General features: G+C 44.4%; 1 long non-coding RNA gene across 1 annotated transcript; it reads right to left on the bottom strand.

The window, feature by feature from the left end:
* Positions 1-572: 572 nt before the first annotated feature.
* LOC125443132 lies at positions 573-16,933 on the bottom strand. Its single transcript, XR_007246075.1, has 3 exons — positions 16,638-16,933; positions 9,905-9,968; positions 573-1,053 (listed from the first exon to the last, which is right to left on the bottom strand). It is a non-coding gene; the product is annotated as an uncharacterized LOC125443132 (long non-coding RNA).
* Positions 16,934-23,699: the final 6,766 nt, after the last annotated feature.

The raw sequence follows: 23,699 nt of genomic DNA, 5'->3' as shown, positions 1-23,699 counted from the left end.
CCCATTGGCGCTACACCACTGTTTGAATCCCACCACCATGGGAACCTGTTACTAAAATGTTTGGATCCCACCACTGCCTACATCCCTGCAAGAAGGCAGCCCAATGCCTGCCCCACAACTGCTTCTTGGCCTCTCCTTTCACTGCTTCTCTGAATTCTGTCCATCGACAGCCTTAAAGGCACAGATCTTGCAGATGTTATCTGCCCCTCTTTTACCCTACACACACACACTCTCTCATTGCTGCTGCTGCATGAACAAGGCTTGTTTTTAAAATAGAAGCTTGTCTGAAAGAAAGTTTTAAAAATGCCCTCCCAATTATCAGGGAGGGCAGAGGCAGAGCTGGTGGGCGGGCGGGAGGTGGGAGAGTGTCTTCTTCTCTAAGCCTCAGCCAGAAGCAGTGGTAGCTACCAGAGCGGTGGGGGCATCAGCAACAACAACAGGAGAGTTACTCTGCAATGCTCTTCATATTTTTAAATCACGGTACAGGATTTACAAACATATGCATATTTACTTAATTGCCATGATTTATTCCAGTGAACAAAATCAGAGTTTTGAGGACACACCGGGGCAGAATTTTGATTGTGCGTATTTTCTTTTCCACAAAAACACACCATGCAATGGGTATGACACTTATTTCCTTCAAGAATCTAGAAGATCTTTCCATTGCAAAAAAGAGAGAGAGAGAGAGAGAGAGAGAGCAATGACTGGAATAATAAAAGCAATATTAGAAATACAACAAATTCCAGCTTTATTGCAGCTGCTTTGCTAGCCATATGCTGAGGCACGCTGTCCCATTTTCCATTCTGAGAGGAGTTATTTTTAAAATAAAGAAATACCCTTTTAGATTCCTCTGTTTTCTTTTTTTAAAAAAATAATGTATTTAACCCACATTTCGCCATAGCTGAAGAAAGGCTCCTCGTTTCTAAATGCGCGCAGAGCTTGCTCTCCAAGGCCAGCGTCTCGTTTCGTCTGCGCAGACGGCTCCTTTGCCTGTGAATCGCATCAAGGAAACCCTTCCGTCAGACCTCGGTGGCGTGCCAGTGGGTGCTGGCCCTGAAAGGGGTGGGGGAGAGAGAAAAAAGAGATTGATATTTGCCCTCTTTCGTCTTATCTGCACTTGATTTATAAGTCAGCGCGAGTATGGCAGAGAAATAAAGGCAAAGACCTTGATGCCTCCCCGTGGAGAATATGCACCATTTGGATTGAAGGCATGAAAGGAAAGAAATTAATGTTAAGCTGATCATCTGTCACCACTGCCACCCTGATGGTTTTGCAAAGAACGGGAGAACCGGATGACATGCCCTCCAGTCAAGGGCACGACTGCCCGCTGTTCGCATATTATAAACACAAAGCTTTGGGTTTGGAAAGGATTAAAATTTAAATTATTCTGTACTTGGAGGAAGGCAAATCTTTGCACAAGTTTATTTTTTTTTCTCCCCCTGAAGTATTAACATGCAGAATTTGGCTGGATTTATGCAAAAGGGAGAAAAAGAAAAGAGAAAATACCTCCCCTTTCCACCTTTTTATCCACATATAGAAGCCTTAATAGGTATCCGTATTTTTAAAGCCATGTAATGTAATCAGGATTTGAAACTTTGGGTCGGCAGGCAAAGGTTTAGACACATGCATAAATAAGAGACAGCGTTTGTTATTTCAAGTGTGTTGGGTGTGGGAGGAAAGATGCGGAAGACCACACTAAGGCAGTGGCTGTTTTTCTATTATCCAGCGGACGCCTGGCGTATGATTATACCAGTTCGGTATAATCATACGTCAGTCGCCTGGAGGCCAAGTAGATGCACAAAACTTTCAGGACTGTGTTACAGCATGAGCGTGAAAATCCTAATCTTTATAATACAGTAAAGAGTGAGCATCTCAGAAAATAGGCAGACATTTTCGGGTCCTGATTGTCCTGACCGAAAACACACTATGATGATTACAGTAAGACCTTCCTTACAATCCTTTAGTAGGGGATCAGTGTGGACCAATAATCTTTATATATAAAAAGCTAACCATTCGTTTGTTGGTAATGCCCTAATGCCAAAACGGCTGGACGGATCGCCCCCAAATTTTCACATGATGTCCCTCCCTGTTGCGGGCAGGTAACTGGACCTTCAAATCGCCGAAAGTCCATACCTGAGCCAGGTAAAACATCTTTTTCCTGGCTCACCAGGCCATGAAGCTGGCTGTGTTTAACTGTCACCCTTAGAATGTTCGTGCAGCCTGTCTGTCTATGGCCTGAGGGCTTAGAATGTTCATGCAGATGGGCAGAGATGAGCAGTGAAAACAGTACATAGGTAATACTGTTAGGTAATACAAGTGGAAGTGAAACATATAGACGTCAGGTGGGGTTCCCCACCCCCCCACACATGCAGGTAACTTTCACTCTCTGTGCCTCACCCACTACTACCACATAACACACATACTCTCATACACAACCAGCTCATCCTCACACACCTCACTCTGCCCTCCCTCACATCCAACCACCACTTTTCTACTCACCTCTCAAGATTTATTGGTCTAGTTCAAATGATAATTCTAACACATGGCAGACATGGGAATAGGTTAGGCCGTACCGACTTCCAGCTGCTTTAGTTCATGCTGAAATAGTCATGTGTATGCACCATCACTTTTGGTTATCTTATGCTGAAACAATGATGCCCTGAACATGGGTTTCAAATGTGAGTGAATAGATGTGAGATGAGTTAGGGCACACCGTGAATCAGAGTTGTGTGGTTTGTGGATAGTGTGCTCAAATTTTTGCTGCTTTTGTTATGTTTTAGCACAGTGCTGCTGTGGACCTCAGAAATGTTGGGAGATCCACACCTGGTGCATGTGTATCCCTTGAAAAGTAGCAGAGTGGCACAGAGGCTAAACACAGGGAAGCTTACCTGAGCACAAACACGTGGTTGAGCTTGCTAGAGAGAACTTCAGACACAAAAGAAAGTCAGAGTCATTTGTAGTTTCTAATCTAATAAAAAGAGTATTTATTAGTGAACTCCATTCTGGATAGAAAGGTGGAGAGATAGGTTCACTATCTAATCTAATCTAGCTGGATGGAGGCGGATGCGTAGGAGGCACATCCTCTCCCTAGGCATGGTGAAGGTAAGAGTAATGGAGAGGTCCGAGAAGAAGGCGGAAGCAAGGGAGGAAGTCCCTAAGAGTATCAGTCTACATCAAAGGGATAGACTCAGCATGATAGAGTAAAGGTGACAAATTCCTAAGTCCCTATCTAGCCACTAGCTTACTAGTAAAAAACCCCTCTGCAGGATGAGGCAGGAAACAGCGTAAAGTCCCTTTTCTTCCAACAAGAAATAGGGTTACCATCCTCAATGTGGGGCCTGAAGTTCTTTCAGAATTGTGACTTATCTCTAAGCTACAGAGGTTAGTTCCCATGGAACTTTGGAGTGCATGTTTGGAGTGCAAACTCTATGATATACCATAGTGTATGGCCAGTGATGGGATTCAGTAGGTTTGCACCACTGGCAGAACCGGTTGTTAAAATGGTGCTAGTAAACAACCAGTTGTTAAATTATTTGATTTTGAATCCCACCACTGGAACCGGTGGTTAAATTATTTGAATCCCACCACTGAGTATGGCCTACTGAAACTCTGCTCCCAGGAATTACCTGCAAATTTCCAAGAGTTTCCCAAGATGAAACTATCCTATCCTGAAGTTCTTCTATGTCTGCCACTATATTGAGGAAGTAGTACATAAGTCAGCTTCCCATTGGTCTTCAGGTGTACATAGGAAATAAAAAATAAATGTGTCACGTCATGTTTGTGTTCAGTACCACCAGAAAGCCATGTAGTCCCGTTAGTTCATATATTACTTCTACATATCTACAGCACTATGGGGTGATGTTTTGGATATAGGATATAAAGATTAGTCTCTGTCCCTTTGTTCATCCCTAGCATCTTATCAATTGAGTGCTAACCACAAGAAAAATGTGGATGTTTTCTTTTCCCCAAAAAATACAGCTCAGGTTGTCTAATTTTCAAAAGCATCCTCTGACATCCCTTTCCCTCCATCTTTGATGATGAAAACGTACACAATAAACTTCATTTATTTTTTTCTGAAAAAAACAAGAAGATTTATCTCCTAAAAATGATTACAAATGACCTTTGATAAAGAGTTAGTGGAGAATATGCAGAGAAAAAAGCTTCGAAGAGGGGAAGATTAAAAGTAAACATTCTAGAGAGGTGCTTAATTTCAGCTCCCTTTGTATGCTCCAAGATTTTTTTGTGGGGGGGGGAGGCCCCCTTCCATTGTTACTTTTATCAGTAAGGTCTCTTTTGTTTTGCCTTGCCATCTCATTCTTTTAGTGACAATGAGTCCACAGTTTTCTAGTCCGTGATTCTGATTTGCATGTTATTGTTAGCCTTTGATATTTTATCATATCTCCACTTTGGCTTGTGTGCGGATCCCTGCGTCAGAAGGCGGGGGCAAACTCAAAACAGCTGGCAGGATTTGCATGAAAATGGCCTGCCCTTTCTCCCTTGTTTGTTCTATGAAAATTACAGTAGGTGGGTATCTGACTTACATTCCCCACTCCCCTCTAAAAGAACATATAAAGATAAAATTTCAGAGGTATTAAAATGGGGAGCATTAAACTGTACCATTTTACACATACAAAAAGAAGAAAAGGATTAGACAGAATTAGGCTCTTTTAAGACCCCAGACAAAAAAGAGGGAAGGAGTTTAGGAATCCTGTATAGATAACCATACTTGTGTATGAGTTATTTATTTTTTAAGCAAAAGACTGGGGGAATCTGGGCAAAATGCGCATTTTCCTCATGTAAAAGTGTGTTCTCAGGCTCTGGATGTTTTTTGTTCTGTGAAACACAATGGCCTGACTCCACAAAAGTAAAAAAAAAGTGGGATTTTTTTTAATCCAAAGAGACAGTAGGAATTTGGCTCGGGGTACAAATATACTACATGTATGTTCTATGTTTTTACAGTGTAAACCGTTTGACAGACTTTCTGTGATTTTTAATCCTGTGCAAACCAGGGCAGGATATGGGATTTGTAAATAATTATTAATGGCGTCACCAAACTACACTTTGGGGAAGTGATCACATTCCACTGGAACACGGTTTAGAACTTGGTACATTTGCCATACCCCTGCACATTGCTCTTGCAAAACAGTGAGGTTGTATGTAAACTACTTTAGATCATGCCTTGAGAAATTTTTGTTGGCTCTAGAAACCAACCAAAAATGTAGGATCCAAAGTCATATGTCAGCCTTCAGTGTTATGTAGGGTAATGATTTCTCATTACTGCTATCACAAAAAATAAATAAAACAAGGCACCACGATCAACTTCTTAATGGAAATTCTTTTTGTGTGATGTTTAGCTGATGTAGACCAGTAAAGCGCTGAACGAAAAGACTCCTGATGCGGTCTTGTTATAGTTGTTCGTAAATATAAAATTTGTAAAAATTTGTAAATTATTGTATTTAGCATTATCATTGAAAACATATATTGTATATTGTACATCTCAGCTATTTTAATGAGTTATTTTGTGGAAACCCTGGTTCATGGTGAAAGGATGAGTACAAAAGGAATAATATTATGATATCTTCATGCAAGAAAGACATAATTTACTTGTTTGCTTCTCTTGAGGAAGATTCCTCAAAAACGCACCTAAACGTGCAAGGTGTTTGAGAAGTGAAAAGTCTGAGAAGTGGAAACGTTTGGACTATATTTTGTTATATATTTTTTAAAAATTGAAAAGCGGAAAAGTTTGGACTATATCATGTTATATTATTACTGAAGAGAAGTGAAAACGTTTGGACTATATCAAATTGGACAGCATGGGTTCCTGTATAATATAATATACCTTTGATTTTGTCATTCTATTTGGAGTTTCTTCTAAATTGCTTTAAAAAGTCAATATTTGTTCATAGTCTATTATTAGTCTATATATGAAGGTAATTTTCATATAAGAAAGTTTCGTGTAGCCAATGCCTGTGTGCAACGCGGTCTTTGGCTTGGTTTCATTATTACGTTGCACACAACTGTTGTTCGTTTGCAGTCTTGTTATCGTCATGTCAAGATTTCTTATTCTATCAATCCAACATGTGCACTGGGAACATAGGAGGGAAACCAAGATCAGGGCCATTTTTGGTCCAGCAACTCAGGCAGCTTCCTGGGGCGGCACAACAGTATTTGTGCTGGTACACTGCAGAGTCTCAACTCTCCTCTGGCCATCAACATTATGGGAAACAATAGACTTCAACTCCTGGACCCATATAGCTGACAGCCAGGTTCAAGACAAACCTCTTGGGCAAGAGTTGGGTTAGATCCAATGGCTGCACAGGTGGGCAAGATGGTTTTCCTGACTTGGGGCAACAAAATGGTTTGAATGAGCCCTGATGAGCAGCAGCAGTGGCGTAGTGGTTAAGAGCAGGTGCGTTCTAATCTGAAGGAACCGGGTTTGATTCCCCGCTCTGCTGCCTGAGCTGTGGAGGCTTATCTGGGGAATTCTGATTAGCCTGTGCACTCCCACACATGCCAGCTGGGTGACCTTGGGCTAGTCACAGCTTCTTGGAGCTCTCTCTGCCCCACCCACCTCACAGGGTGTTTGTTGTGAGGGGGGAAGGGAAAGGAGTCTCCTACAGGAGAAAAAGGGGGGACATAAATCCAAACTCTCTTCTGATCAAGATACAAGAGAAGGAAGAGAATGGTGTAACCTGCTCCTCCAACCGCAGCCTTAATTTTCAAAATAACTGGAATGAAGGAGTGAATGCAATTCAGGAACGACAACTGGGGCAACAAAGCAACTTCCATTGCTGCTGAGAGCTTGAGAGACTTATCCTGTTCAGAAATGCTTGCACAAGTGTCATGCCATCGTTCAATTTATTTAATAAATATACATAAATTATATATAATTAATAAGCACACATGTTAAGTTTTGTAGAAAGATGAACCATAGTGTGTAATGTATTGGTTTGGGGCCTGGGAAATAAATCTCTTCTCAGCCATTAAAGGAACTTGAGTCTTTGTGTGTGTGTGTGTGTTTGTGTGTGTGTGTGGGCATGCATGCATTGTGTTCATGCACGCTTCTCTGACCAGAGCTATTTCTATCTCCCAGAGTCTCAGAACCAATTTATAAACACCAGATTGTTCCAGTGAAAAGGTAGCCGCACAATATTTGAGCTGATTTGTGATCATAATGAAATGCGCCGTCCATAAGCTGTCGAAAATAAGTTTAATGATGGTACGGTGAATGCTGAATGGCTAAGCTTTCAACAGCAGAAGGTTAACTTTGCTACGCTACAAATAGATGGAACACCAGTAGGCAAACTAGGCAATGGCCTTTTCTGCGTGAATTGTTTATAGCATATGCTACTGCTAAATGCTATTTTTTTCCTTTTCTCCTATTTAATTTTAGCAATGTTTTCCCTTGCTTTTTCCTCCGCTGTTTTCCTGAGCATTTTTACTTTTTTTAAAAAAAATCAATTTCTGAGCCAGCTTCCCTTGAGTGTATGATCATGCTGAAATGGTCTATTTTGCCACCCCACCAAATACCTAACCCTTATCCACTCCCCTGTGTAGTCGCCCAACCGCCCCTTCAGCTATTTCCTCCTCCCCCTCCTCCTTCATTTTCAAAAAAGTTTTTTTAAAAAAAAAACGTTTTTAGACACATTGAATTAGTGACAGAATGTTAGGGCACAGACACAAGCCAGGTCAATTGTATCAGCTTTGTCAATTTCATCTTGAATTAGCAATGAAACATTAAGGAGAATATACACTGGCCCTTTCCACACAGCACAAATAAAACATCTTGAGAGGAGGGGAAAATGCTTTTGGCGGAAGAACTCTGTGCACAGCGTTTTCCCCAAGACATCTTCAGAACACTTTATTTTTGCTCAATCTGGGTTTTTCAGAAAACACTAAATTAGAGTTTCTTTTCTCCCAAATTGGGGTCAAGACGTTTTCTCTCGGCTGTGCAGAACAAAGAAGCATTTTATTTTTCCGGCCCAAGTTTAAAGCTCTGGTTTTCAGTTTCTCTGCAGCTTGCATCTACCATTTCCTGCCCTCTTCAGGAAGGTCTGGGCTGCAGCCAGGTCCCAAAGGCACCTGGCAGGCCACTGCGAGTAGCAGAGTGCTGGACTAGATGGACTCTGGTCTGATCCAGCAGGCTAGTTCTTATGTTCTTATGTTCTTAACGTTCCCACAGAGTTTCCTCTGCTTGCATCTCACCTGCACATCCTTTCAGTATGTAAAGTTCATTAATGAAGTTAGCTTTGCCTGGCAATTCCATGCATGTTTCTTTCCCCCTTTTTTTGTTTTAAACGAGATAGCTTCGAAGCCGCAACGTTATGATATGAGAACCACAGCCAATTCTGATTTCGTGACATCGTAGTTTCGAAGATATCTCGTCTAAAACAAAAAAAGGAGAAATAACACATGTGTGGGATTGCCCGGAAAAACTAACTTCATTAATGAGCTTTATATACGGAAAGGATGTGCTAATGAGCTGCAACCGGAGGAAACTCTGTGGGAACGTTCTGCAAATGGCAGCAGTGTTTTGCCTCCCGGAGAGGGCAGAAAGTGGTGGGCGTGAGCTGCTCAGTGAAAACTGAAAGTAAGAGCTGGGAGGAGAGATGGGAAAAAACTACCTTCCCTGCTAATGCTTTATTTGTCTATGCTATATGGACAAAAAAAAAAGAGCCGAAGTCAATATTTTTAAAACATCTGTAAAAAGTTTTATTTGTGTGCTGTGAAGAAAGGGTGCCAGTGTCTGCAGCAAGGAGGAAGTGAACTTGATAAGAGAAGCTGCTTTTGCAGAGGGAAACTGATTGGGGACTGCTGAAAAATGTGGTTCTTTGTGTGAGGGGCGGAGTACGTTTTTGTTCCTTCATCTAATGGTGCCTGATCCAGTACGTGTTTTTACCTCCGTTTTGTGCAAATACTTGCCCCTTATCCACACCCTGTGCAAGTACTCAACTTCCCATTCAGCCACTTTCTTTTCTTCCATCTTAAAAAGGAATTTATTCATTTTTCTTTTTGTCATATCAAACTAGCAATGTATTGTTGAGGCAGAGGCTGTTTCTGCACGGGTGGAATACAGCGACCCAGGGGCGGCGGCCTCGCAACCCCCGAGTGGTGCAAAGCCGCTGTTTCCAAACCTCGCTCCCTGGGCGAGGTATTTTGGAAACAGCAGCTTCCAACTGCTGCCGTACGAATGGCAGTGGCTGGAAGGCGCCATTCCCCCTTTCCCAAACGCCTTACCTTCCCACCGACCTTCTGGCACATTGTCCAGGCCTGGGGACACGCTCCCATGCCCTGTGACTCCAGAGCTGTCGTGCAGGGCAGGGGGGCGTGTCCCCTGGCCTGGGCGATGCACCAGAAGGTCGGAGGGAAGGGAAGGCGTTTGGGCGATGGCGCAGCGCTGCGCCATCTTCCCCGCCCCTACCGGGACCATTCATGCGAATGGTCCCAGGGGGGTGCATCAGCGTCGTATACGCTGACGCACCCCCCGAGCGTGGCAGTGTGGAATTGGTCAGAGATACAAACCAGCATGATCAATTGAATCAGCTTTGTCAATTTAAAAAGTGAACTTTGGAAAAAGAAATGCCTACGACAATACTAAACAATGCTTTTTGCAGCTCATGATCAACAGAGAATATTCTCCATTTTCCATCTCTCTATTGTCTTCTCATACATGTACCCTGATGCACTGGATTTTATTATTGGCCCAATAGAACCAATAATGTTCATATAATGGTCCTTACCACAAATCACTAGCAACAATGATCTACATTCACTGTCTCACCCTAAAGTACCTCACAGGGTTTGGGACTAGGCAGAGAAAACTCCTTAGAAAAGGAGTGTAATAGCTGAAGTTTTTATCCCAATTGTGAGGAGAATAGAAAATGATGGCCAGAAATATTGTTACCATTGGAACCCATTAACGTTCCTGATTATGGCCAATATTAGGGATCCAGTATGCACAGTTCCACCTGTAAATGAATGATGCCAAATGTTATTCATGTATTGGATAATTCCTATAAGTAACCGCATATATTTAGAAGTGTCTGGGTTTCTTAAACTGCAACTGAAGCCAACCAATATAGCTCTTGTATGTAAATATTACACATATTATGGTTTGTATTCAACTCCACTGTTGGTAATCTGGACTTAGATTTTGTTGATTCTATCCAATGCCTTCCCCCCCCCTTTTATATGGAGCATTCAGAAGCAGCAATTAAAATATTTAAGGGGGGAGAAGAAATCTTTTGCACGCGACAAAGATTCCCGCAAAATGTTAATTTCTGTCAAAGAAGTGCATGTATGCACAGATGCCTCCTGACAGATTTCGGAGTGCTTTGCATGCCAAATAAGTTGTTTACCCCCTCAATGTTTGCCAAGTTTACTGTCAATTTACAAATAATTTCCATTTTGCTGTTTATTCAGTTGCCTTTTGATGGATATGTCTTCCAGACTTTTATCTTGCATGTAGACAAACTAATTAATATTTTCCCTTCAGGCAAATATTTTTTTTTCTTAGATCTAAATGTGGGTTAGATTCTTCTCTGTTTCCATATGCTTTGTTCTGTCAATCATTCCTTTTCTATGTTGCTAAAAATGTAACACAGCGGATGTCATTCCCTGTGTTTTACAGATCCATTTCACCTACATATATATATGTTTGCATGCAAATGTAGATATTTTTCATCAGAGTTTATATTAAAGGCAGCCGGGTTGGGGTGGAACCTTTGAAATAACGTTGGTTTTGAACTGCATGCTTTCAAATACTACCTTGCTGGTTATTCTGGTGTCCTTAGCATGACCTCATATTTTCTATTGCATAATTAACAATGAGGAGAACCTCTTTACAGAGATCCGTCAAACAACAGCCTATTATGTATGATATGACTGCACCAATATTTCTTCATTTTACTTTTTGAGTCATATACGGCAACAAAAATATTCCCCTCCCAAAACTTTAATTGTTTAAAAAGAGAGTAGTGTTTGCCGCTGCAATAACCAATCAGATTTGGCTAAGCACAGATGTTGTTGAGCATAAACAGTTAATTCAGAGTGACGGCAACATTCATTGAACGGGAAAACGTTTGGGAAGGAGTGGACAAAAAAAACCCCAACAAAGATAAAAGGGGATTTTTAACTCTGCCAAAAAATATTTTCGAAAAACAGTGAGAACTTTGGACTGAACACTATTAGGCCGTTCAAGACGTCGAGACCCACGCCTGGGCGTAAAACACCGCCTCAGGCCGCCGTCTTCCACAGGTGCCGCTGCTGCAACGCGAGCAGCGCTAATTCGACTGGCGCTTCCTTTCCCCAGGGCCAGGTCACTCTTAAACAACAACCCTTTAAAGGTCGCGAACTGGGCAAATACCGGAAGATGCAGCATCTTTCACCCCGCCCAGGGCCAGCATCTTCGGCCACTGTCCTCCCACTTCCAGGGTCGGGAGGGCAGTGTGGCTGAAGCTGCGACGTTTCCAGCAGGCTAATTTTAATTTGCGACACTGTGAGTGGGGCGGGATCGGAAGCAGGCTGCCCGCGTGAGCCGCTTCGCCGCCTGTCGCTCGGCTCGCTTCATGCGACCGGAAGTTTAGCCCCACACCGCCAGAACTCTTGGCGGCGTGGGGGCGCATCCTGGCCGTGCGGAAACGGCCTTATATTTTAAATGATAATATGAAGATCTAAAAAAAACCGTGTGCTGTGCTGTGCTAGCAAGCTAGGGTAGAATGAACTCCCTGGGACTCAAAACCAGAAGTACCGTGGATATGGATCCAGCTCCCCCTACCTACATTAGGAGGATTTTGGATTTATATCCCCCCTTTCTCTCCTGCAGGAGACTCAAAGGGGCTTACAATCTCCTTGCCCTTCCCCTCTCACAACAAACACCCTGTGAGGCAGGTGGGGCTGAGAGAGCTCCGAGAAGCTGTGACTAGCCCAAGGTCACCCAGCTGGCGTGTGTGGGAGTGCACAGGCTAATCTGAATTCCCCAGATAAGCCTCCACAGCTCAGGAGGCAGAGCTGGGAATCAAACCCGGTTCCTCCAGATTAGATACACGAGCTCTTAACCTCCTACGCCACTGCTGCTACTGAAGTATTTGGCTAAAATTTATTATTTATTTATTTATGCTACTGAAGTATTTGGCTAAAAGAGGAAACTTCAAGCAGTTGACCATCTGGGATGGGTGTCTCAAACCAGAAAACCAGAAAAATACCCCCCCAAACCCTTGTCCATATTTTTTTACCTAAAAAAAGTGGCAATAAAAGGGAGCCGAAAAATCGGATCTTGAAAAATACCATTTTTCAACATTTTTCAGGCCCATTCAACCTGCTGCCTTTTTTTTTTTAAAAAAAAGAGAAAAACCCTTTCCCCTCTCCCTGCAAAGAGGTGGCATCTGCAATTCAACACTTCAAGCCTACAGTTTCAAGCTGCTGGCAGACCCCAGCATTAAATTGTGGGCTCGGCCTGGCAGGGTTTAGCTTTATACTGCTAGCTTCACCTCCAAAGGACATGTGCATTTCAGAGTCAGAGGTAGCCGTATAAAGCTGGACCTGGCCAGGCTGAGGCCACAGTTCAGTGCTTCAGAGTTATAGCTCACAGTTTAAAGTTGGCCCTGCCCAAGCTGAAGCCACAGTTGAACACTGGCCTCAGGCTTGCAGGAGCCAGCATTTACCCGTGCGCCTCCTGTGGCTCCTCCAGACTTCTTGTTGATCTTGGAGGCAGCAGGCAATGAAGATTCAGCTCTGTGCTGCCCAATACCTCTCAGACTCATGTGGAGTCTGGAGGCAGGTATATTTTTTTGGCTTCAGGTTTAATAATCTGAAAGTTTTCGGGAAACCCTGAATAAGCAGTTATGTAGAATCAGCTTTTTTTTTGGGGGGGGGGGGTGTTCAAAAGTTTCTGGGGCTAATAAACTCAAATTTTAAAAAATACAAGTTGTGGTGGGTTTTCCAGGCTGTGTGGCCGTGGTCTTGTAGATCTTGTTCCTAATGTTTCGCCTGCATCTGTGACTGGTATCTTCAGAGGAGTATATCACAGAGAGAAGTCTGTTACACACTGTGTCTAGTGAGAAGGGAATGTTTGGTGGGGGTATATATTGTCCATGTCCCATGGTGAGGAACCAATCAGTAAGTGTTTGGGTGTCTCTGCCTGGGAACAAGATCTACAAGACCATGACCACACAGCCAGGAAAACCCACCACAACCAGTTGAATGAACCAGTTGAATGAAAGCCTTCGACAATACAATAAAAAAAATGCCATTTTTTGCCCACACCTATCTAGTCATTTGTTCCTGTGATTCTTTACTGGTTCCCTATCAGGTACCAGGTTAAGAGCCTGACTATCACATATAAACCCTTCATGGTTCAGGAGGCCATTTTTATAAAGGGAATAGGTCTGTAGTACAATGGAATGGTTCATGGGGATGTTTTTTTATAAAAGGAATAGCATTGTAGTCTTCTCCAGTGTTTATTGTATGCTTTGTCATGTTCTTATGGTATTGTCTTCTACTCTTATAGCCAAAGAAATGAAATTGTAACGTCAATTACCATTTTGCCAGGTCACACAGGACAACTATATTTCCATGCTGCTTATATATACCAATCCTGATATAGCATAGAGTGCTGTTACGTTTTGCGTAGCAGCACTTGAAGTACGTCGCAGGACGGTCTGTGCTATAAAACAGGCTTAATGAATACTAAGGTTGTCTTACTACAGTGTAGTGTTATTTAATAGTAATAGTCTTTTATCTCTACTTTTATTGTTGCTTTATGCCTTATTTCTTTTTAATATTCATGCACTCATCCCATCCCCTTTATGTTCCCATTTGTTTTTTGTGTTCCCAATTGTCTTCTGCCATAAAATTCTTTTATATTGTGGATAGCTTTAAAGCTACTGGATAGCTTTAAAAAGGGCTTGGACAGATTTATGGAGGAGAAGTCGATCTCTGGCTACCAATCTTGATCCTCCTTGATCTCAGATTGCAAATGCCTTAGCAGACCAGGTGCTCGGGAGCAGCAGCAGCAGCAGGCCATTGCTTTCCCATCCTGCAGGTGAGCTCCCAAAGGCACCTGGTGGGCCACTGCGAGTAGCAGAGAGCTGGACTAGATGGACTCTGGTCTGATCCAGCAGGCTAGTTCTTATGTTCTTATGTTCTTATGTGTGTGGGGGGGAGAGATTTCTGCAGTGGCTGGGGATGGTGTGGCCATGGTAAAGCAGCACTTCCTCTCAAGGGATTTCTGGTGGTGCAGGGAACATAGAAAACTAAAAAGAATTCCCCAGGCAACCTTAAACCCCCTATTTCCTCCCAATGGGCTATGCCACAGTAAAAGGTGGCACAAGTTGCCAGGTGGCATAGGTAGTGTTTCCATGCTGACATCTCTGTGGAACCCAACTAAAATTGACTCCTCCCATGGGAATGGCCCTGGATAGCTCACCCTCCGGAGCACCAGGATATGCACCTATGCTGGAGGAGCACCAGCACAGGGGCAACTTCTGTGTTTGGATGCTGCACACTGTCCAGCTGCTGGTGTAAATGACCCTCCTGCTGGCATATTTGCCCTTTGTACAGGTGTAACGGGCACCCACATCTGGATGGGGGACACAGTTTCCACAACTCTCCCCTGTGGATTGCACTATTATTACTTAAATATATTTTCTCCTTTTAATTGTATCTTATCTACTTTATTGCTAATCTATGTTGATATATGACTGCAATTAAGGTTAATTGTTACCATTTTGCACTGTTTCTAATTTTCGTAACCCTAGTCCTATTGCATTGTTTCTCGAAAGTCTAATGCTATGTGATGACAGTCTTTTACACTGTGTGATCTTCCTTGAGTCTTAGAAAGAAAGGGTGTCAAAAATTTAATAAATCAATTAAAGACTGCCTTCTACAACTTCCTTTAAAATATGGCAAATTTAGCAATGACTCATGGGATACAAAACCTCCACAGCTCTGGTAGGAAGCAAGAGGGAAACATAACATAGTATTAAAAAAAACCTCTTTTCCTAATGCTGATTAATGTTTGCAACCATCAGCATACATAGCAAGTACTCACTTCTGGCACTATATTATAACTGGGAGCTTGGAAAACTGTACTGTTTAAACTTAACTCTTTTTACAAGAAAATACTATCTTTTTTTCTCTCGAAAAAAATAATAATAGCATCTCCTGAGAAGATGAACTGGCTAAACTTGACGGGATGAAGAAGTGAGGGGTTTTGTGTGTGTGTGTTGGGGGGGGGGGTCTTCCAGGGAATATTTCAGACCTTTTCCATGCTGAAAATGTTTGCCAAAAAGTTGGCACTGTGTTAATCCAAATTCCACCTTGACCCGTATCCCAGAAATCCTCCACAGACTGACCTTGGTGACACTCAGCACTGGGTGCCTAGTATTGAAGAAGAAGAAGAGTTTGGATTTATATCCCCCCTTTCTCTCCTGAAAGGAGACTCAAAGGGGCTTACTATCTCCTTGCCCTTCCCCCCTCACAACAAACACCCTGTGAGGTAGGTGGGGCTGAGAGAGCTCCGAGAAGCTGTGACTAGCCCAAGGTCACCCAGCTGGCATGTGTGGGAGGGCACAGGCTAATCTGAATTCCCCAAATAAGCCTCCACAGCTCAGGCGGCAGAGCGGGGAATCAAACCCGGTTCCTCCAGATTAGATACACGAGCTCTTAACCTCCTACACCACTGCTGCTTGAGGAGCTGAATATGTACTACACCCCTCGTAGTATCATGATGATTGGCTCGGTCATTTCTGGAACTGGGCAGAAGCACCAGTGGAAAGATTTTGAAGTGGTAATGAAAACATTAGTTCCAAAATAAATAAAAGATGGTCTATTGGTCCTTCCCAGTGGCGTAGCGCCCATAGGGTGGGGAGGCAACACCCTGGGCACACCCCAGGGCGGGGGCATTTCAAGAGAATTCCAGGGCAGGGGCGGGCAGTGCTGCGACAGGGGTGCAGGACACACGCGCACCCCAGGCACAGTTCCCCCTTGCTCTGCCCCCTGTCCTTCCAGCTCTCTGTTGACTCATTGGTCCAGCAAAAGCTATCAAGGGTCCCAGGACCCTTGGGACAAAGGTCCTTCCCAGCACCTGGACTGAGATTCCTTAGCTGGAAATGCTGGTGATTGAACCTGGGACCTTTTGCACGCCCCTGAGCCACAGCCTTACCCCTCCAAACATTATCACTATCTGTTTTGAGGCACATTCACATGGTTCCCGATTTGCTGGAGCTCCACAAATGCTGATTTTTTTTCTTCATTCATTCAAAATCAGACAAAGCAGTCATTTTCAATGTATCCAGCATTGATTTTTTTTAGCCTTTGCATTTGAGGGCATCCATTTCGGCGTTCTATTTTGCTGAGCTTTTTTAAAATGAATGTGTGCGTATTGTAAACCTGGAGAAGGATTTTTTTTAATCTGATCAACCACAAGCTGGCCGAACGCACGACTTAGAAATGCAGATCCGAAACCACCATGATAAGTCAGAAAGGAAACAACATAGCCGTTCAACAACAGGCCTCTTTGGGAGTGTGACTAAAAAAACATCACACACGTTCAAATTGTTGCCGGAAAACTGGAGTCAAAAAGGATCATCTTGAGAATCATTCCCCCCCCCCCCCTCAGTTAATTTCATCTCGCTCACCTTTGCCTCTCCCCACTAAGGCATTCAGGCTGCTTTGCTTGATCCTAAAATATGCACAGCAACACAGCTCAGACCTGATCACTGTACCGGAAGCCTGTCTGGGAAGCTCCATGCTGTGTTTCTAGTCTGGAGACCTTGATGTTCCTTGATAGGATGCAGATTGTTCATGGTAAATGTAGTCCCACTTAGGAAATGCTGTCCTTGATAGCTTGCCATCCACCTGATTATTATTCCACAGGTGTAGCGGGAAAGCACACACGCACAGCTGCGCCGACTGGATACTGAGAAGCCCTTACAACGTGCGGCGCTTCCCACTGGAGCCAGGGTATTTTTTTAATGAGAGGCCTGCACATCCCCCTGCTTACTTAGGTCAATATGAAGAAACAGAACAGATGTTTGCTGCCTGTGATTGGATGTGCTGGGCTAGAACGGTGTGCCGTTCGCAGCAGCGCAGTGCCGTGGATCAGGACAACAGCCCCTTTTGGCAACGAGGAAAATGTGGCGACCACAGAACGTATTCATGCAAAAACACGTCTTGGAAGATGCATCTGAACAGAGACTCTAATACGCAATTCAGCCGTTTGCGACAAGGAGCAATTTCCGTGATTGCAGCTGCTAAAATATATGGCCCTACAATCAAAGAAATCAGTCATTCTCTGCGAAAAGGCTGGAGAGCAAGTTAATTTCTCGGCACAAGTGCATCCCTGAGGCTGGCCAAGGAAATCTTTTTGAGTTAAAACATGGGGGCAGGCCCTACAGTTTCCCACAGGTACAAGCAGTGCCCCTGGTCAGGCACCATCATTAAGAATGTGCTCAGCGCCCTCCCAGTCCAAACCAGGGCCTCTCTTTTGCGTGCAGATGTGCGGATTCCGCTTCCCTCACAAACCAAACACACACTTAAATTCGTTGGAAAAGAAATGGCCGCAGCCCGGTGTATTAACAAATAATGCATAACTCTTTTGGAAGCTGGGCAGGCATATCAGGGCACATCCTGGCCACCAGGCAGCAAACCGCTGAACCTGGTCACTGTTAGCTCCACAGCTGACCCCTGGCCCTTTGGGCAGCGCACCGCTGAACCCGGCACCGTCCCCCAATGGGGACCGGGACAGAAGGTTATTAGATGTCATTTGGGCGCCTACCCATTTGTGACACCCCCTCCTGCCAGGGGTAGCGAGCTTGAAACAGGGCTTCCAGGCCTGCATCCTCAAGCCCAGCCCTACCCCCAGACCTCTTATTGAGGCCCCTGCCTAGGGAGGTCTGGCATGCAAGCCTGCCTCCCCCAAAGGATGTGCCCCTATGCCCTGAATCTGCCCAGACTGCGACAAATGTCTGACATAAATAACCTACCACAAAACAACAGCCCAAAACTCAGGGCGGGAGGGTGGGTTACCCTCGCCGGCAGCCTTGTAAGGAGGCTGGGCTGAACCGGGCATGGGCTTAAATAGCCTGCCCGGCTCCCTCATCACGTGACGGTTCCCACCCCCATCACGTGACCCGTCGATCAGGGTGGTGAGCCGATCGCTCCTTCCTCCCCTGCCACAATGGCGCCCCGGGTAAGTCCTGGTGAGCTTTTTCTTTATTTACTTTGGAGCTTTTACCTCTTCAATGTTCATCTTCCGTTTTTTGAGGCAACTTGCTGCTAAAGTTCAGCAAACATATTTGTCATTTTTCAGCCAGGCCCCAGCCCTTTGACCTTAGTTGGTCAGCCATTCTGCAGAAGGAAAGGGAAGGAGAAGAAAATTTCCTCTAATAGACTGTTCATCCAGCCCTCACTATCGGGACCCCATCCAGGGCTAAGCATTCTACGGAAGGTGCAAGAGAAAGAGAGAACAAAGACCTTCCATCTTTCCTGACGTTTTTACATCCGTCTTGCTTTTCCTTATCAAGTCCCTTGGGTTGTCTCTCTTTTTTTAATTTTTTTTTATTGTATCATTTGAATATTCCATTTTATATTAATATCAAACAATACATTTTCCCCTTTTCCCCTATATTTTCTTCATAGTTTTATCAAACAAACAGCAGTAAGAGAGCAGCAGTGGCATAGGAGGTTAAGAGCTCATGTATCTAATCTGGAGGAACCGGGTTTGATTCCCAGCTCTGCTGCCTGAGCTGTGGAGGCTTATCTGGGGAATTCAGATTAGCCTGTACACTCCCACACATGCCAGCTGGGTGACCTTGGGCTAGTCACAGCTTCTCGGAGCTTTCTCGGCGACCGCACTTGGAGTACTGTGTCCAGTTCTGGTCGCCGCATCTCAAAAAGGATATTGAGGAGATAGAAAAAGTGCAGAGAAGGGCAACAAGGATGACTGAGGGACTGGAGCACCTTCCCTATGAGGAGAGGCTGCAGCGTTTGGGACTCTTTAGTTTGGAGAGGAGGCGGCTGAGGGGGGATATGATTGAAGTCTACAAAATTATGCATGGGGTAGAAAATGTTGACAGAGAGACATTTTTCTCTCTTTCTCACAATACTAGAACCAGGGGGCATTCATTGAAAATGCTGGGGGGAAGAATTAGGACTAATAAAAGGAAACACTTCTTCACGCAACGTGTGATTGGTGTTTGGAATATGCTGCCACAGGAGGTGGTGATGGCCACTAACCTGGATAGCTTTAAAAGGGCTTGGACAGATTTATGGAGGAGAAGTCGATTTATGGCTACCAATCTTGATCCTCTTTGATCTGAGATTGCAAATGCCTTAACAGACCAGGTGATCGGGAGCAACAGCCGCAGAAGGCCATTGCGTTCACATCCTACATGTGAGCTCCCAAAGGCACCTGGTGGGCCACTGCGAGTAGCAGTGAGCTGGACTAGATGGACTTTGGTCTGATCCAGCTGGCTTGTTCTTATGTTCTTAGGGTGTTTGTTGTGAGGGGGGAAGGGCAAGGAGATTGTAAGCCCCTTTGAGTCTCCTGCAGGAGAGAAAGGGGTGATATAAATCCAAACTCCTCCTCCTCCTCCTCCTCCTCCTCCTCCTCCTCCTCCTCCTCCTCCTCTTCTTCTTCTTCTTCTTCTTCTTCTTCTTCTTCTTCTTCTTCTTTGTAATCTCTTCTCTCATATCTCCTCATTGACTCCAGCTTCTTTCCTCCAGTCCGCATATATTGTCCATATCTTCAAAATTTCGCTCTGTTTACCTTGCCAAAGTTTATTTTTTGTTATTATTTCGAAAATGCCCAGTGTCACTTGTTCCCAGATATATTCCAACCATTTCTGGATTGTCCATTTTTTCTTTTCTTTCCAGCCTAAAGCTATTAGTGCATGTCATGCTTTCATCCCTATTTTATACATATAGCTCTGTATTTATGTACCCTGCTATCCTCCATTACACCCATGAACATTAAATCATTATTTATCCCAATATTAATCTTCACCAGTTTCTCGATATATAACATTACGGTGGTCCAAAAAATTTTCACTTCTATACATTCCGTCCACATATGGCCATAATATGCCTCCTGATCTCCGCAGTGCCAGCATTTAGGACGAAATCCTTTAATCATATTTGCTAGTTGTTTTGGTGTCCTTGGGTTGTCTCTCAACCAAGTACCAGCCCTGCTTAGTTCCTGAGATCTGACAGGATTGGATGTACCATGCCACCTTCCCTCTACCAGATGAAATAGAGAGAAGCAAATGCCTGAATGCGACCACCCTCTTGATACAGGTCAACCTCCTTGGGTGGGAAAAAATATCCTTTCATCTGATTTAGATTTTTTTAAAGAAGTCCTACACAATTCAGTATTGCAACCTGAACATAGACTGGGCCTATTGGAGAAAGCCTTTAACAATCTCTATGATTTTTATTCAGCACTCCTGCTTACTCTTTATACTGACAAACGCCAGAAAGAACAGCAATCAAACAAGGTGCATCTCAGTGTATGAGAGTCACTTTTTTTTCTCATGCACGGGCAGGCGAATGATTCTTCAGCAATCTCATCTAAGAACTTATGTAAATTCCTGCCATTATTGCTTGGAGTGTTGCCCTACCTAAATAGCACTGGAATTACATAACCTGGCAACGAACTGTGGCAGCAATCCAGAAACCAAGAAGCTGTCACACTTTTTAGTTAATGAAGCATTGAAACCCATCAGCTTTTTTCTGCACATATATGCTCTGTTAGCACCAAACATTAATGTGTTATTATACTAATAACTGAAACATAGCTTTGACAGGTGTGGTGAGACAATGTGGCACAGTGCAGGGCAGGAGCGAAGAAGAACTGCATCGGGGCACGCGTGGGCACCCGGAATGCCTGCCACACCCATGCCACATCCCCACACTTGCACATGCACAGTGCATCGTGCGTACCTCGGCCCCCTTGGCACTATGTCATTGGTACAGTGGTTGCAGCATTGGACTAGGAGTTGGAAGAAGTAGTTGACCGCTGTGTGAAACAGGATGCTGGACTAGATGGACTGATCCAGCAAGGCTCTTTTTATGTTCCTACGTTGTGTGGGTGTGTAAAAGCAAGAGATGTCTGCAGACTAGCAGTACAGTGACTGGCCCATGTTTGCCCAGTGAGTTTCATAGCAAGTGGGAACTTCTTCTACTCCAGTGATGGCAAACCTTTTAGATTTGGAAAATGCCTAATTTGACTCTGCTAGCATGCCACATACGCCTCGCCCCTCCCCAGATAAAAGAGAAGCAATTCTTTACATTTTCATTTATTTTTTAAAAAAAATCATGTGATGCCATGCATAATATAAAGAAACAACAAATAGTTACAAAAATTATTGTGCGCTTTCATTTTTTATTTTCTTTTAATAAAATCTGTTAAACTTTTGCATAAGTACTCCTGTGGATTTCTTGCAGAAACAATTTTTGTAAACATAGGCAATCAAAATTCCATTCCCAAAGGGAATGGCAGCTCACTGCAAAGCAGATCAGAAGTGCATAAATGACCATAAGCTCTTAAAAGTTTGACTATGAGGGCTTCAGGGCTCCTGGGATTGGGTGAGTGAAGAAGACGAAATCCCGAGAGTCGTGGTCAACTTGTCTGCAAGCCTGGCCACCCTCTCATTGACGTAAACATTACAAAATGGATTTGCTGTTCCTGTAATTCCTCCAGCCACAGTTGGTGAGCTGTTAGGCCATGATCCCCCGGTTCATTTGTTATCTCCAATTTGGAGCAATCTATCATGGTGTATTGGAAATAAGCCAATAATGTGGGGAGAATGGGCTGAGTTTGTTATATTTACAGGAAATGATCTAGTGGCCGATGATGGTTCTCTGATGTGTTAAGAGCCATTTGCCTAGAAGTGTCAAGTTTGGCCTCGGGCACTTGTGACAAAATGTCCAGCTGCTCCATTTAGTAGCCATCATCTTTGACCTGAAGCTTCGGCCATCTATACCACTCCCTGTGGAGCCCATTTATTGTAATCCGTGATGACTTTCAGTAAAAAGCTATATATGCGGAAGTACCCCTTTATGCCTGTTTGGCATCCTAGGGGCAATTTTTTTGATGAGTGAAATAAACAAAGAAAGCAGAGTTATAGTTTGAGTTGCACCACTGGGCCATTGGGTGTTGTCTACTCTGTCTGCAGATGTGAATTTTTTTCATTTCACCTACTACCTGGTCCTTTGGAACAGGAGATCCAGAGACTGAATCTGGGATCATCCGGGTGCAACGCAAATGCTGTACCACTGAGCTAAGGCTTTCCAAAGGAAATATTAACAGTGTGATGCGGCCTCGCCTTGACATGGATGCCCCAGGCTAGCCTGATCTTGTCTGATCTTAGGACAGCCATTCTCAACCAGGGTTCCGTGGTACCCTGGGGTGCCGTGAGCATTTCCCAGGGGTACCGTGGCAACACTACTGCCCCCCCCCCATTTTTGTGGTGTCTCCCACCGGCGCCAGCCAGGACATGGAGCTGGCCCATGGGGCAGGGCCTGCCGCAAGGTCAGCAGCCACCCCCCCCCCCCAATGCTTCCCTTCACCCTGGGAAGGTGGGGGTGTGGTAAGCAGGGGCAATGGGAGGGGAAGGTGGGGGGTGGCGGCAGGGGTACCGTGAGATATGAAGAGTGAGGTCAAGGGTACCCTGACCTCGAAAAGGTTGGGAAACACTGTCTTAGCAGCTAAACAGTCAGCCCAGGTAGGTACTTGGATGGGAAATCACCAAGGAATGCTAGGGTTGTACAGAGGAAGGCAATGGCAAACCAGATGCATTTGTCTCTTGTCTGGAAAACCTTATTCTGCTGCGATTTGGCAGTGCTTTACACAGACACATGAAGAAGAAGAGGAAGAGGAGGAGGAGGAGGAGTTTGGATTTATATTCCCCCTTTCTCTCCTGAAAGGAGACTCAAAGGGGCTTACAAGCTCCTTTCCCTTCTCCGCCTACAACACACACCCTGTGTGGTAGGTGGGGCTGAGAAAGCTCCGAAGAACTATGACTAGCCGCAAGGTTACCCAGCTGGCATGTGTTGGAGTGCACAAGCTAATCTAGTTCACTAGATAAGCCTCCACAGCTCAAGTGGCAGAGCGGGGGATCAAACCCAGTTCCTCCAGATTAGAGTGCACCTGCTCTTAACCACTACACCGTACTGAAACTGCCTTACATGGAGTCAGGCAGTTGATTCATCAAGGTCAGAGCTGTGTGCTTTGCCTGGCAGCCGCTCTCGAAGGTATTGGAACTGTCAAATCACCTGCTACCTGGTCCCTTTAGCTGGGGATGCAAATTGAAGCAGGGGCCTCCTCCTGCATCCACAGCAGATGCTGCACCTTGAACCACAGTCCCACCCACTTTGAGAAATGAAATGTTTCCATTTGTGGTCATTTCCACATGGACTTATTGCTCCAGCCTGACTTCTTAGCAACACCATTCCCCATCCCCTATGCCCAGTCTATCGCATCAGCATTGTTTACGAGTGGTTGCTGTGCCAATTTCCAGCCAGTTTTCCCCACTTTTTCCTGACCACTTTTATGCTGGTATTTCTGGAATGGATGCATCTGAAATCCAGCAGACACTGTACAATTTGCTGCACTTTTTAAAGCGACTGCTCACTGCCAACCATTTCCAGCGTGGTGTAGCGGTTAAGACCAGGTGGATTCTAATCTGGAGAACTGGGTT

Source organism: Sphaerodactylus townsendi, linkage group LG13, assembly GCF_021028975.2.
Source record: "Sphaerodactylus townsendi isolate TG3544 linkage group LG13, MPM_Stown_v2.3, whole genome shotgun sequence".
NCBI lineage: Eukaryota > Metazoa > Chordata > Lepidosauria > Squamata > Sphaerodactylidae > Sphaerodactylus > Sphaerodactylus townsendi.
This window is presented reverse-complemented; position numbering and strand designations above follow the sequence as displayed.